Source organism: Dromiciops gliroides, chromosome 1, assembly GCF_019393635.1.
Source record: "Dromiciops gliroides isolate mDroGli1 chromosome 1, mDroGli1.pri, whole genome shotgun sequence".
Classification (NCBI taxonomy): Eukaryota; Metazoa; Chordata; class Mammalia; order Microbiotheria; family Microbiotheriidae; genus Dromiciops; species Dromiciops gliroides.
The window spans coordinates 714,597,802-714,612,914 of NC_057861.1; the positions used below are offsets into that span (position 1 = coordinate 714,597,802).

The 15,113-nt window shown below is 33.5% G+C and overlaps 1 pseudogene; it reads left to right on the plus strand.

Annotated features, from left to right (window-relative positions):
• The first annotated feature begins 877 nt into the window (after positions 1 to 877).
• Positions 878 to 15,113, plus strand: part of LOC122753811 — a 39,450-nt pseudogene continuing 25,214 nt past the window's right edge.

Genomic DNA, 15,113 nt, shown 5'->3' on the forward strand with positions numbered 1-15,113 from the left:
GACTTGCCCAGGGTCACACAGCTAGTAAGTGTCAAGTGTCCCAGGCCGCATTTGAACTCAGGTACTCCTGACTCCAGGGCCGGTGCTCTATCCACTGCGCCATCTAGCTGCCCCTAAAATGTACTTTTAATACACTTTGAATCTGAATTTATATTCTTATAAAATATTTGAAATACATATTTTAAAATTCTTTGAAACAAATATTTGCATCTTACTATTTCATTTCATTTAAGACAGCTTGGTCCTTGGTCCCTGGAAGTCTTCCTCAATTCTGGATCTTCTTTTATGGGTCAAGTAAATCCTTTCACTAAACACATCAAAAAAAAAATTCAGTAGCTCCCAATTACCTCAAAAATGAAATGCATACAGCTATGTTTGACATTTTAGGCTTTTATGATTTGGTTCTAGTCTGCTTTTTCCAGACATTATACATTATACATTGACCCCTTTCATTTTGATATGTATGCTATGGGAAAATTAGAACACTTGCTTTTCCCTCCATGTGACATTTTGTATTTGTCATCTATGGCATTATACAATCTCTTCCCCATGCCTGGGATCACCCCTCCCCCATCTTTCCCAGTCCATCAATCAGTTAGTTGACAGTTATTAAACAGTTACTATGTTATAAGAACTATGTGGAGAGCTGGGTATACTGAGAAAGGCAAACATTCTCCCTACTCACATATGCTTCAGAGGCAACATATAAATTATACAAGTTATATACAGAGTATAAGGAAGGAAGTCTGAGTGGAGAAGGGATTAACATCAGAGAGACTTGGTACGATGATGGGATCACCAAGGGTGATAATACAAAACAAAAATTTAAAAACAAAGGACAAAGACTTAGGGGACACTCATGTTTATTCTACATTACATGAATGAAGAACCAGTAAAAGAGAATGAGAAGCAACAGATTGATAAAAGAACAATTAAAAGACAGTGTCACATAAAACAAACAAACAAACTAGGGAATAAAGTGTATTTAGGAGCAGGTAATGTTACCAAATATTTGTAAAGAGATCTAGAAGAGCTGCAAGTGATAAAAGACCATTAGATTTGGCAATTAAGTGACAAGTGTTCATTTCAGAGCAGGTAATTTCTTTCTTTTTTTCTGATAAAAGTATTTTATTGTTTTTTCTAGTTTCATGTAAAGATCAGAGCAGGTAATTTCAATTGAATGATGAGATCAGAAGACAGACTAGGGAGGTTTTATAAGAGAGTGAAAAGAGAAGAAATAGAGGCATTGAATGTAGATAGGTTTTATCTAAAACTCCACCTCTGACAAAAGGCCTTTCATTTCCAGACTTTTTGTCCTCTCCCACTGTGTAATTACAATGTATATTTATTACTTGTATTTCTTTATCTTTGTGCATGTTGCCCTTCTGCCATGCTCCATAGCTGAATGTAAGATCCTTGTTGGCAGGGAATTGTTTTCTTTATCTTAAATTGTCATTTTTAATAGCAGTGATTTCATATTAGTGGTGCTTAAAATTACTTGTTGAACTAAATTGCTGACCATTTGTTCAAATGTGTCTGTGTTCATTAAATATCTTTCCATCCCTTTTTGTGTCTTATGGAGCTTTGAATGCTGGGAGATTGTTGTATTCCAAGACTTACAATAATATAACCACACCAGGAAAATATTTGTTTCTAAAAATGTTACTTTGGCATGAGGAATAGCTGAGAATGGCTAATGTCACTGGGCAATTTCCCAAGCACAATATGAGCTACTGTCTCCTTGCTCTTCATTTCTGGACCCTATTAATTGGTCATAAGCCATTCCTATTCCAGAAACATGGGCTAATATACAAACTTACTAGAATGACAGACGTTTGTAAAGCCTAATTCTTCTGTATCTCCTTCTACTTGATCTCTCTGCACCAATTGAACCTTGGCAAAATTTAGCACTTATTATCTTTCTTGAAATTCTTTCTTCCCTAGGCTTACAGAGCACTACATATTCCTGACTCTCCTACTACCTTTTTAACTAGTATAAAGACTCCTTTGGGAGGGTAGTTCTTTCTCTTTCCTCTTCTAATTGTGTCTGTATTAGACTGTAAGCTTCTTGAGAGTAGGGGCTGTTTTGTTTTGTTTTATTTTTTACCCCCTTTTTATCTCCAGTGTTTATCACAGTGCCTGGCACATGCTATTCTCTTTTTGTTTTTGGCAGGGCAAGGGGGTTAAGTGACTTGCCCAGGGTCACACAGGTAGTAAGTGTCAAGTGTCTGAGGCCTGATTTGAAGTCAGGTACTCCTGAATCCAGGGCCAGTGCTTTATCCACTATACCACCTAGCTGTCCCCACATTCTAGGCTCTTAATAAATACTAGTGGATTGATTGATTATGTGTTTAGACCCTGAAGGTATTAAGTCTAACCATTTTTTTTAATTTTAGGGATGAGAAACTTGAAGCAAGAGAGAATTAAAGTCAGTCAGTCATCAAGCATTCAAGTGTTTATTATTCTTATGGTACTATTGTGCTTAAAGCACCGGGAATCATGGCAAAAAATTCAACAACATGAGCCATGCCTTCAAAGAACTGACATTCTAATTTGTTGGTTAAAGTGACTTATCCAGGGTTGGACATTTGTGTCTGAGAACAGATATGAACCCAGATCTTTCTGATTTGTAGTATATTGCCCTCGTTATTATATTATGTTCTCTTTGAATATTTTCTTCTTCCCTTCATAATCTCATCCTCTCCTCTGCTTTAATTTATTACCCCAAGGCAAATAAGTCTGACTCTGATGGCACATCTGTGTTCTGTTCTCATATCTGCACCTTCTTATAAGATATCTCCAATTGGATGTCCCACTGTTTCCTCATCCATTCAGCCATCCATTCGACACAAGCTTATTAAGTTAACATAGAATAAAGCCTCAAGGAAAAAGAATGCTTGTCTACTTGTAGAATTTCAGACAATAGTCAGCTAGGTATAGGAGGATATTGGGGCCCACAGAGAACGTCACTACCTACCTTTTTACACCCCAGGCAAGAGGATGATTAGAAGCAACCTTTTATGAAGTCTCCTATATCATTGGATGAGGGAGAAATCCTAGCTTACCTTCTACTGGTATCATGACAGCTTTTGTCCTCTTGGCTTTCCCTGTTTGTATCCTTTTCCATCCATTTCTTGTCAGCCACCTCTTTTTAACCGCTCTAAGCTTTGAGGAGAGAGGCTTAAAATATATCCTCTCTAGGCTTTCTTCTGGCTTTATATTGTACAATTCTACCCAGAGTATCAAATCAGCACTAGAAAAGGTGAATGAATACCCTACCCTTTCACCCCAATACTGTTGGTTAAAAACAGCTGAACACAAATAGTAATTCAATAGAATATTTTGCAATGTTTAACAAATTGGAAGAGGCAGGAGATTATATATTAGCCACCTTGCTTAACCCTCACCCATTCAATTTTTTGTTTGTTTCTGTTTTTTGTGGGGCATTGAGGGTTAAGTGACTTGCCCAGGGCAACACAGCTAGTAAGTGTCAACTATATAAGGCCAAATTTGAACTCAGGTCCTCCTGAATCCAGGGCCAGTGCTTTATCTACTGTGCCACCTAGCTGCCCCCATTCAATTCTTTTTTTTTTTTTTTTTTTAGTGAGGCAATGGGGGTTAAGTGACTTGTCCAGGGTCATGCAGCTAGTAAGTGTTAAGTGTCTGAGGCCAGATTTGAACTCAGGTACTCCTGACTCCAGGGCCGGTGCTCTATCCACTGCGCCACCTAGCTGCCTCCCCCCACCCATTCAATTCTTAATAGAAAAATTGAGGGAGTGTCTGATGTTCCATGCAAACTTTGCTCTAGATGCCCAATATCTGCTAGTAAAATGATCAGCTCTGCAAATACTTCCTTTGTAGGATAAAAAAGTTTTGTAGACTATGGATTAGATCTCTACTAAATCCTTTAAAATGTCTTTCTTTCTCCTTAACAACCTTGTGAAGTGACAGAAAAATGCATTTGTTGCCTTCATTGCACCAGAGGGGGGGGGAAAAAAAACAAGAAGCAAAAAAAGATAATGATTCTTCCAACATTATGCAATGAGCCAATTGTGTATATGTATTTCTAATCTAGGTTTCCTTTATTTCTAATCTCCTGTGGAAGGGTTTTTGTTTAATTTTTTCTGTCTGTTTTTGTTGTTGTTTTGTTTTATTTTGCTTTTCTGTATCAAAGCAACTTTTAGAGAGGGGAAAAAAAGAGAAATGCAAGTAGAAGGATGAGTGAATGTGTTTGTGTGTGTGTGTGTGCAAGAGAAGAGAGACAGAGACAGAGGAGGAGGAGGAAAAGGAGTAAGGGAGAAATGGAGAATAGAGATGAGGAAGAGACAGAAATAATGATAGACAAATAGCAGAACAGAGAGAGAGAGAGACAGAGAATGAGAAAAACAGGTACATATATAACATGATGAAAAAGTTGGAGCAGAAAGAAGGAAGGTTATAGAGAAATGCTTTCTCTCTGGTATGGAGTGAGAGAACCCTTCACCCCCAATCTAAAATTACAGAAATGAACTTTAGTAGTTCCCAGTGCCCCTCTCCATAGTAGATACAGCATCCTTTCCTATTTCATCCATTTCCCTGTGCTGTCCTGGTTGTTCCAGACTAAAAGTGTCAACTCATGTGTTGTTCTTCAACATTTTTCACACACTAACAAAATACAGGGCAGCTAGGTGATATAGTAGATAGAGTGTTGGGCCTAGGGTCAGGAAAACTGTTCCTGAATTCAAATCTAGCCTCAGAAACTAACTAGCTGTATGACCCTGGGCAACTTACTTAACTATTTAGCTCAGTTTCCTCACCTGTAAAATGAACTGGAAAAGAAAATAGCAAACCATTCCAATATCTTTGTCAAAAAACAAAAACAAAAAACAAAGAGGTAAAAAAGATTTGGACATGACTGAAAGTGATGAAACATCAATAAAATGCTTTGTGCAATAATGCTTCCATGATCTGATGAAGGACTCAGGCCAAAAAAAGTGTTATTATGGTAATATTATTATGGTCTATATATCTTTTGTTTTTTAGAGTGAAGAGCAACAAGGCTTTGTCAAAAGAAAACATGACTGTTTTCTGATCAAAGCCCAAAGTCTCAGATAATATGCCATCCTTGAATGAAACAACTTTCTCCCTCTATGTTGTTTGAAACTTCATCAGACATTTGTCATGGTTATCATATGCTTTTATCTTTGTAAATAACTCTAGTAACCACAACAAAACAGTGCTTTGCTCTACATTGCTCTGCTTCATTTTGATATAGAGGATGGGCCCAAAGTCACAAAAGGCTTTGCTATTTAATAACTCCTTTATTTTTTGTTTTTAATTTATAATATCATAACATCATATACAGTACATATAAGAAATGAATTTATATTATATGTGAAAAATCAAATCTCATAAATAGCAAAAAATAAAAAATAATTTTCAAAAAGTTTTTAAAACATGACTTTTGGCCTACCCTGTAGCAAATTTTGTTACTTATGAAAAAGGTACCTAGATATACCACTTTTGAATGCCCCTTTTTAACTAAACTAAATTAAAGTAGCAAATTTAGGTAGAGGTTTTCATGAGTCCCAAATCATCTTTCAATATCCAGCTCAAGGCAATGTTCAATTAGTCTTCCCTGGTGGCCCAAGCTAAAGGTGGTCTATAATTTCTCTGATCTCTCAGATAGCAGCATACTAAGGATCTACTATTAAACTGATTGGGGAGTTTGAGGGATAGGGAGTGTGTCATATTTTATCTTTGGATATCCTTATAGCTTAGGTAATGTAAATACTTGTTGAATTAAAAAAATAATTACTAATTCAAAAATCTTACTCCAAGTAAATGTGTCTTTGCACCATTTAGTCTGAACCATGCCTGACCTTTGGTCTGCTAAGTATGACTGAAAGCAATCCAGGAAAGACAGGAAGTAGAGATGAGAAGGGAGAATATTTAAAGCATGGTTACAGCTAGTGAAAATACAATGAGTTGGAGTGTATATGTGTGTGTTTTTTAATTTAATTATTTTGGGGGGGGGCAATGAGAGTTAAGTGACTTGCCCAGGGTCACACAGCTACTAAGTGTCAAGTGTCTGAGACCAGATTTGAGCTCAGGTCCTCCTGAATCCAGACCAGGTATTTTATCTACTGTGCCACCTAGAGGCCTCAGGGGTGTCATTTTTGAGGGATAGCAAGGAAGCTGGTGTTGCTGATTCACAGATTATATGGCAGGGGGTACTAAAGTGAAAGAAGAGAGAAAAGATGGGGGAGTCAGGTTATGAAAGGCTAGCCATGTCAAATAGAAGATTTTACATGTGATTTTGGAGATTAGCATAAGCAACTGGAGTTAATTGAATGGAGGTTTGTGTAACATGGTCAATCTTGTGCTTTAGAAATATGATTTTGGCAGCTGAATTTAGGATCTAGTGAAGTGGCAAGAGATTTGTGGCAGGCAGACAAACTAGCAGGCTATTGCAATAGTGCAGGCATGAGATAATGAGGGATTGAACAAAGTAGGGTCAGAGGAGAGAAGGGGCATATAAAAAAGATATTTTAGCACTTTGATGGCTTTTTGCTTTAATATGTGGAGAAATAAAGTAGAGACAAAAGTTTCTATTATCTATTCATTTCCAAATGGAAATACATAATTATGTGTGTATACATACACACATACATACATATATGTATGTAAATAGACACACAATGCACATATGCACTATTAAATATATACTTAAATTTAGGATATTATAACATAAATATATATGATTGTATTAAATACACACACACGTACAGACACACACACACACGTATATATATATATCCTATAATAAAACCTACCTTGCAGAAGATAGACCTGAATAATTATAGAAATACTATTTGTTTATTAGTAGGTGGAGGCTATATAATATAAATCACAATATTACTTAAATTAATTTATTTAATTAGCAATTAAACTAACAATGAATTATTTTATACAGCTAGAAAAATAATACATTTCTTTTTTTGAATAATAAACAGTTTTATTTATAGTTCTGAGTTCCAATTTTTATCCCTTCTTCCCTCCCTCTTCTCCCTCCTCCATGTAACTGCATGCAATCAGATATGTATTATACATGTGCAATTATGTAAAACAAAAATAATAAATTTCACATAGAAACAATAGGTCTGCCATGTTAAGGCCAGTAATAACTAAAAAGTGAAAAGTAAGGAGATCCTTAATTACTAGTTCTTAAACTATGCTATAGAGCAATAATCATTAAAATGAATTCAATGTAGAGATATGGTTAAAATATAGAGATATTTATTGCTGGTACAGACTAAATATATAGCATATAGTATTAAATGAACACAGTGGTATAGGACTAAAAATAATAATAAACTCGGTGATAACAAATAAACTCAGAAATCCCCGTCACTGAAGTAAGGAGTCACTTTTTTGACAAGAATTGCAGGGAAGATTGGAAATTGGTTTAGCAGTCATATCTATGTGAACATCTCATATCACGTACCAAGGTATCCAAATCCAGTCCAAATAGATTTAAATGTTTGAAAAAAATCAAATTAGAGCACGAAGTAAAAAGTGGCCTTTCAGATCAATTGCTAAATGAGTTAATGACACAGCAAGTGATAGAAACCATCGCAAACATTAAATTGTTGATTTTCATTGTGTAAAATGCAAAACTTTTGCATAAAAATTCTAATGCTTTCACTTAAAAGCAGAAGACAAATGGATAACTTGGAGAAAAATACAATCTCTCCATAGTGTTTCTCAGATAAACAACTCTTATGCAGGATATATGGCAAAATGAATAACATTTACAAGACTGGGATTCTGTCCTCAGTAAATAAATTGTCAAAGGATTTTAACAGGTCTTTGTCAGAGGAAGAAGTCAAAAGGTATCAAGAACCACATGGGAAAAAAATACTTCAAACCACTAATAATTAGAGGAATTAAAATTGGAGCCTCCTATCAGATTGGAAAAGATAACAAAAGAGGAAAATTACAAATATTGAAATGACTATGGGACAACAGGCATGTTTGCGCACCATTGCTGGAGTTATGGTTGGAAAGCAATTTGTAACTATGTCTACAACGTTTTTTAACTGTGCATAACCAATGAATCAAGTATGTGACTACTAAATCTATACCTCAAAGAGATCAATGAAAGAGGAAAAGGACTCATATTTCAAAAAATATATAGCATTTCTTTTCATAGTATTAAAATTTAAAAAAAATAAATAAAAATAAAAAATAAATAACCATTGAATCAAGTATGTGACTACTAAATCTATACCTCAAAGAGATCAATGAAAGAGGAAAAGGACTCATATTTCAAAAAATATATAGCATTTCTTTTCATAGTATTAAAATTAAAAAAATAAATAAAAACCTAGAAACTTCCAGAGAAAGAGATAAACAAATCATGGTATGAGAATTTATGAATTTTTAGACTGCCTTAAGAAATAATAAAATAAGCACTTTAAGAAAAACTAGGTATATATTTATGAAATGATAATGAGTAAAACTAAGAAACATATAATGAAAGTAATATTAAAAGGAAAAAAACAGTTTCAAAGAGCTTTAGATCTTTGATTACTGCAAAGAATAATAGAAAGTACAGAACACTAAAGATGAATCATGACACCTTCCTCTTTGTAGAGGTGAAGATGGACTAAAACTTCAGATTGAGATGCACTTTTAGGATATTGCCAATGGGAGATTTATATTACTACATGTGCTTGTTATGAGGTCTTACTTTTTATTTTCAATTGTTCAAAAAAGGGTAAGCAAGAGACAGACATATAAATGCTTCTACAATTAATCCATTAATATTAGAGAATATTATACCAAACCTGTGTTATTTGTGATTATTTCCATGAAATTATAATGTAAGGAAGCCACATTTTGAAATAGACAATGAAAACCAGAGTAACCTGAATTTTAACTCTCTTCAGCTCTAAAGAAAGATAAAAGTCTGAATTGAAACATGAAAATCTAATTTTCTTCTTTTCACTTTAAATGGGTTTTTGATGCAATACTGAAAGACAGAGAAGACAGAGGAGACAGAGGCAGATGGATGAGGTGATGGCATGATAAATCTGTTGTTTGAGTTCCTAGTTAATCGCCCATCATACTTGTGTGTCTTACCATATCACATTTCCCACCCACCCCCTTTACTTAAAAGGGAATAGTACTGTCACAAACCAGTCTACTCATATGCTGTTTTGATGAGATCTACCCATTCAGCATTATAATTGAAAGACAGGTTATGTCAACATCTGGGAAACACAGGCTCTTATAGAGCAATGTTTTCCATATATCCTGAAGGGAAATGCAACCCTTAGGAACTTTATATTAATTTGCCCATTTAGCAAATTCTGTGGTTTTATCTCTGGCATTTAGTAAATATCCTCTTCTTTTCCTTAATGCAGATTTAAAAATAGTTTTCATGTCTTTAACTTTTATCATAATTTATTGTCTACTTTAATTTGCCTAAAAATATTTGCATAGGATGAAATGACAAAATATGTAGCAACACTTAACTATGGTTTAGGCACTGTGATAAATGCTGGGAATATAGAGAAATATAAAAGACAATCCCTGATCTCAAAGAGTTTCATGGAATAAAGTGCGAGAAAACATACAAATCACTATTTGCAAATAAGATCAATAAAGGCTAAATTGTAGATAATCAATTGAGGGAAGACATAAGGATAAAGGAGCATTGGGAAAAGCTTCTTATAAAATGTGATATTTTGGCTGACGCTTGAAGGAAGCCAGAGAAGCTAGAAAAGCCAGATTGTAGAAATGGGAGGTAAAGTACTTTTCACACCTTAAATCACTCTCTCATTGCTGGCTGTTATTAGATACTATGTCAGTTTTTTTTTTCATTTATTCCTCCATCACCTCTCCTTGATTTCATCTTTAATCCATATCTTAAAAAAACCTAAATACAACCATATCAGCTTTTTGGAAAATTTCATCTTTTCTTTCTCAGTGGAATTGCCCCTCTTTTTGTCTTCAGAATTTTATTCTTGGGGGCAGTAGATAAAGCACTGGCCCTAGATTCAGGAGGACCTGAGTTCAAATCCTTTGTTCTCAGACAATTGATAATTACTAGCTGTGTGACCTTGGGTAAGTCACTTGTCACTTAACCCTTATTGCCTCACAAAAAATAAAATAAAATAAAATAAAATATTCTTAAGACCTCTTCTCTCCTGGGCTGGCTTCCTCTATTAAATTACTATACATGGGATCCCATTAATCTTTTCTCTGAGTCCTTTGAAATTTCTCCTAATTACCTAGAATTCAAGTAAAACAATACTCTGCTTTCTTATTCTTTCTCTAATGGGATTTCTAAGATACAGTGATTTCTTACTCCCAAAGTTCCTATTGGTTCCTGTTTCAAAAACCAGATGCTAGATGTTAGTCAAAATCATGTCCAGAATAGTATTTTCTTGAAAAACTATCAAACTTTTAAAGAAGATAAAAATATTTAAAGCAAGCCATGAATTAACTATTCTACTTTTGGCAAAGGGAGAGATTCAGCAGATTTCCCATTATTTAAGTTCCCCATCATGACAATATCTTGCTTCTATGCAAGTTTTCCATTCTCTTGCCTATTCTCAAATTGCTCTTGATCATTATTCAAATCCACTGGTTCATTTACAACATGACCATGCCAATTTACAATTCCAACTTTTAATGGGCAAAGCAATCAGAAGACCAACCTTGGCTGTCTATAGTTTCTTGTTAAGTATTTAGCAATCATCACTGTTTCTTCTGCCAGTGTTGTTGCTCAGAGAAATTATCAGGAATGGGTATTGGTCACAAGATTTGATAAGTCTAGGAATCTTTCTATTACATTCCAGATATGTAACTAAGGAAAATAGTTTTATTTTTTATTTTTGTATATGTTAAAGTCTATAAAAGGTATTCCATCTTAATTCCTATTTTTTATTATTTCCTTTGAGATTATAGATATTGTCTTACTCCAAATGAATTTTATTTTTATTTTGTGGTTCTATAAAGTATCACTGTTATATTTTGATTGGTTTAGCAAGAAATTTGAGATTTCACAGACAAATGCTCTCTTCCTATCCATGTAGCACACAAAAGGAAGTCACCTGTCATTAGTATTTATCTCTTCTTCCTTTTAACTTTACTGAATGATTGCTTTCCTTATAGCATCTGGTGATCTGATTATTACAGGTATTGCTAGCAGCTGCTTTATCCATAGAGGGTCCAAATTTACTATGAGCAAACAGCTTTATTCCTACTATTTATTTCTTTATTGTTCAGGGTCCTTTTTTCCCCTTGATCTGTGTCATGTAATTCCAGTCCTTTCCATTTCAAATGTCCTTTGACCTTTTTGAATCCTCTGTCTTTTTTTTAATCTTGAAAACACTATACCTACCACTTTTGTTTACTTTATTATCCCTAATGCGATTGAGAGAAGAGTCAAGTGAATTTCCATTTCTTTTTTCAAATTAAAAATATATATAATCTCTTGTGTTTATATTCACCACATTTCTTAAGATGTTTCTTCTCATTTTTCTCAGCTTGTAGAGTCAAACCTTACAACAAGGGAGAGAGAGAGAGAGAGCAAAAAAGTTCAGCAAAACTGGTCAACATATATTATAATATACCATTAAAGGAAAAATTCCATAAACATAGTCACTCACCTCTTCAAAGAAGGGAGGGGTGCACATATTTATATTTTCCCTTTCTGGATATGATTGATATAATTTCATAGCATTTACTTTCCTTTATTCTGCAATAGTAATTATGGTTTCCATATACATCTTAGTCATTGCACATAATGATTTCCCTCATTCTGCTACTTTGATCCTGTATAATTTCCTGGTTTTTTATATTTCCTTGCTTTCCATATTCATAATTTGAAAGTATTCCATCACATTAATATTCTTCAATATTATTAGTTATTCCCAATCAAAGAGGATACACTTTGTTTCCAGTTCTTTGATATAACACAAATAGTGTGGCTATAAATGTCATGGTATATTTAGGATGAGGTATTTTAATATAATACCATCAAAATTATCTATTTTATTTTTTGTAATCACTTCTGTCCCTTTTTTGTGAAAAATCCTTCCTTTCACCATACCTATGGGAAATACCTTATCTGATTCTCTTATGACTTTTGGTGATATGACCTTTAATATATTTTGGAGTATTTGGACATATCATTTTATATCTTGCTATGGTATATGACACAAGACACTAAGCCAGAGTTTAAATCACAATGTTTTTCTAAGAGTTGTTTGTATATAGGAAATTTTTGCCCAAAACAATAGACGTACTTGAGTTTATTAAACATTAACTATTAATTTCATTTGTTTTCTGATTTGGCATTTAGTGTTATCTAATCAATGATTTATTTTCTATTTATTAGCCAATATGAAATAATTTTAATAAATTCTATTTTTCAGAATAATTTTCATTCTTCTAGTATTATCAGCCATTTGCTCATTTTTAGTAATTTCCCTTAAAATTATAAATATTTTACTTTGAATTAATTTTGTTAGTATTGTCTAACACTATAAAGAATACATTTAATAGTTTGGTAGAAAAATATATTAATTCATCCAGGTAGTTTTGTAAATATTATTACAGTGAGGAACCTGAACCACAAGCACACTGTGTAATTCATTACTCCTTTCCACTACATAATCTATTCTTTATTCTTAAGGAGAATTTTGTTATTTCATCTGGTATATTGATGGGAAGCTAAATGATACAATGGATAGAATGACAGGCCTGGAGTCATGTACACTCATTCTCCTGAGTTCAAATCTGGCCTCAGATACCAGCTGTGTCACCCTGGCAAGTCATTTAACCTTGTTTGTCTCAGTTTCCTCATCTGTAAAATAAACTAGAGGGAATGACAAACTACTCCAGTATCTTTGCCAAGAAAACCCCAAATGTGGTCATGAAGAAGTGTACATAACTGAAAGACAAACTGAATAAATATTGATTCTCACATATTTTTATTCATTTAGGACATATTTTTCTATCATTTCATCCTAAATTTTCTTTTTCTTTTTCTTTTCTTTTTTTTTTTTTGGTGAGACAATTGGGGTTAAGTGACTTGCCCAGGGTCACACAGCTAGTAAGTGTAAAGTGTTTGAGGCTGGATTTGAACTCGGGCCCTCCTGAATCCAGGGCCAGCGTTCTATCCACTGCACCACCTAGCTACCCCCCATCCTAAATTTTCTAATTGCTATGTAGAAATGTTGTTGATTTCTATGATTATTTTTATGTACAGTTACTTTAGTTAAGCTATTAATTGCATGTAGCACTAGTTTATTTACTTATTCTCTAGAATTTCTAAGCTGCTAAGTCCTGATAAGTAAAAGTAATGAATCCCCTGAGGTGGCTACATTATTTGAATTCTCACTGTATATATCCATTGGACTGGAACCAATTACCATAGTTCACATAAGTATAACTTTGAATAGATGTAACTCTTTAGGGGATTGATTTTTTTACACTAACCAGAACTTAGCTTAAGCCATCATATCAACAAATAGACTTACTTTATCTCTATTTTGTCTATATTATTTTAATTTCTTTATATTTTCTTGTCATCATTAGCATGTTTAGAATTTGGTCAAATAATAGTGATGCAGGGATCCTTGATAAACCTATATTTAATGTGAAAAGTTCTAATATTTCTCTATTGCTTATTATGCCAGTCTATGATTTTATATAGGTATTTTAATGTTGAAAATGTTCCTTTTTATGCCTATACATTTAAAAGATTATAAAATGAATGTTGTACTTTGTAATGGGTATTTTGAGTACCTTTTGAAAAGATGAATTTGTTTGGCATGTGTGAATTTCAGCTGCATATAGAACATTATTCTTTTTTTTAAATGTTCATTAGGTATTTAGTGGCACAGAAATAGAGCTAATTAGGAGATTAAGCCTGGATATATACATATAGCATATAGGTAGGTGATAATTTAAACTATTAAAAAGCCATATGGTCACCAAGAGGAGATCCATGGAAATTCTCTAAAAGAGATTCCCAATATTCTGTCTTCTCTTTGAATTGGTTTTAGTAGTTCCTATAGCAAACTACTGTATCAAAATGCCTCTTTGGCATGTCTTTTCTCCTTGATCTCAAAATGTTTCATTTATTTGTTTATTAAATCAAGAAATACTATAATATTCTCTTATGTATGAGATTCAGTATAAGGGAGAAACAAAGACAAATGAAATAGAATGTATCAAGTGAGACAATATTTGTAAAGTGCTTAATACAGTGCCTGAAATATAGTAGGCATTTAATGAATGCTTGTTTTCTTGTCTTTCCCCTTTTCCTACTTCAAGGAGGAAATATTCTAAGATGTTATCTGTTTTAAGTCTTTTTTTACAGTATTGTACATCTATTAAGATCAGGAAAGTGTGGAAAATTTTCAGAGATTGGTGCTACCACATGTGATCTCTCTAGGGTCTAGAATTATATCCATATATGAAATTACATTTCCTTAAAGCAGGAGGTGGTATTGTTTCCTGCTGTACTCCTCCTATAAGAAGAAAAGTAATCTAGTACAGTACAGAAAAATTCCCCAGTGTAATAGCTACATATACAAATGTTTTTATATCATTCATGTCTTGCCTAGAATGTTTACATCATGAGGGAACTCATATACTAATTTGTATGAGAGAGACAAGTTATATTATTTCTCTATGGTTCCTGTGGATCAGTAAAGTACTTTACACGCAATAGATACTAAAATACTATTTTAATGAGTAAATGAATTGCCTCTTCTAGGTGGGGTGTTTACACAATCCTGGAGCTCTACCTTTGTTCCTAAAAGTTCCCCCTCAAATTTATCTTTTCACATGTGCAGAAAACCAATTGCTTCCCTATCTCTAACACTTCCCGCATTAAAATAACTCTTGAGTTAGATTTCATACTAAAAGAAAGAAACAGATATGACCTCTGGTAATGGACAAAATACAAAAGAGAAAGAAATCTGAGAAATTCAGTGACAGTGGGAGTCCTATTTTTTAACTAATTTTAGGAGAGTTACAAAATGGTTCAGAGAAGAATAGAAAGTTAATCATCTGTAAACATGTCAAGATAAATTAAAATAAAAATT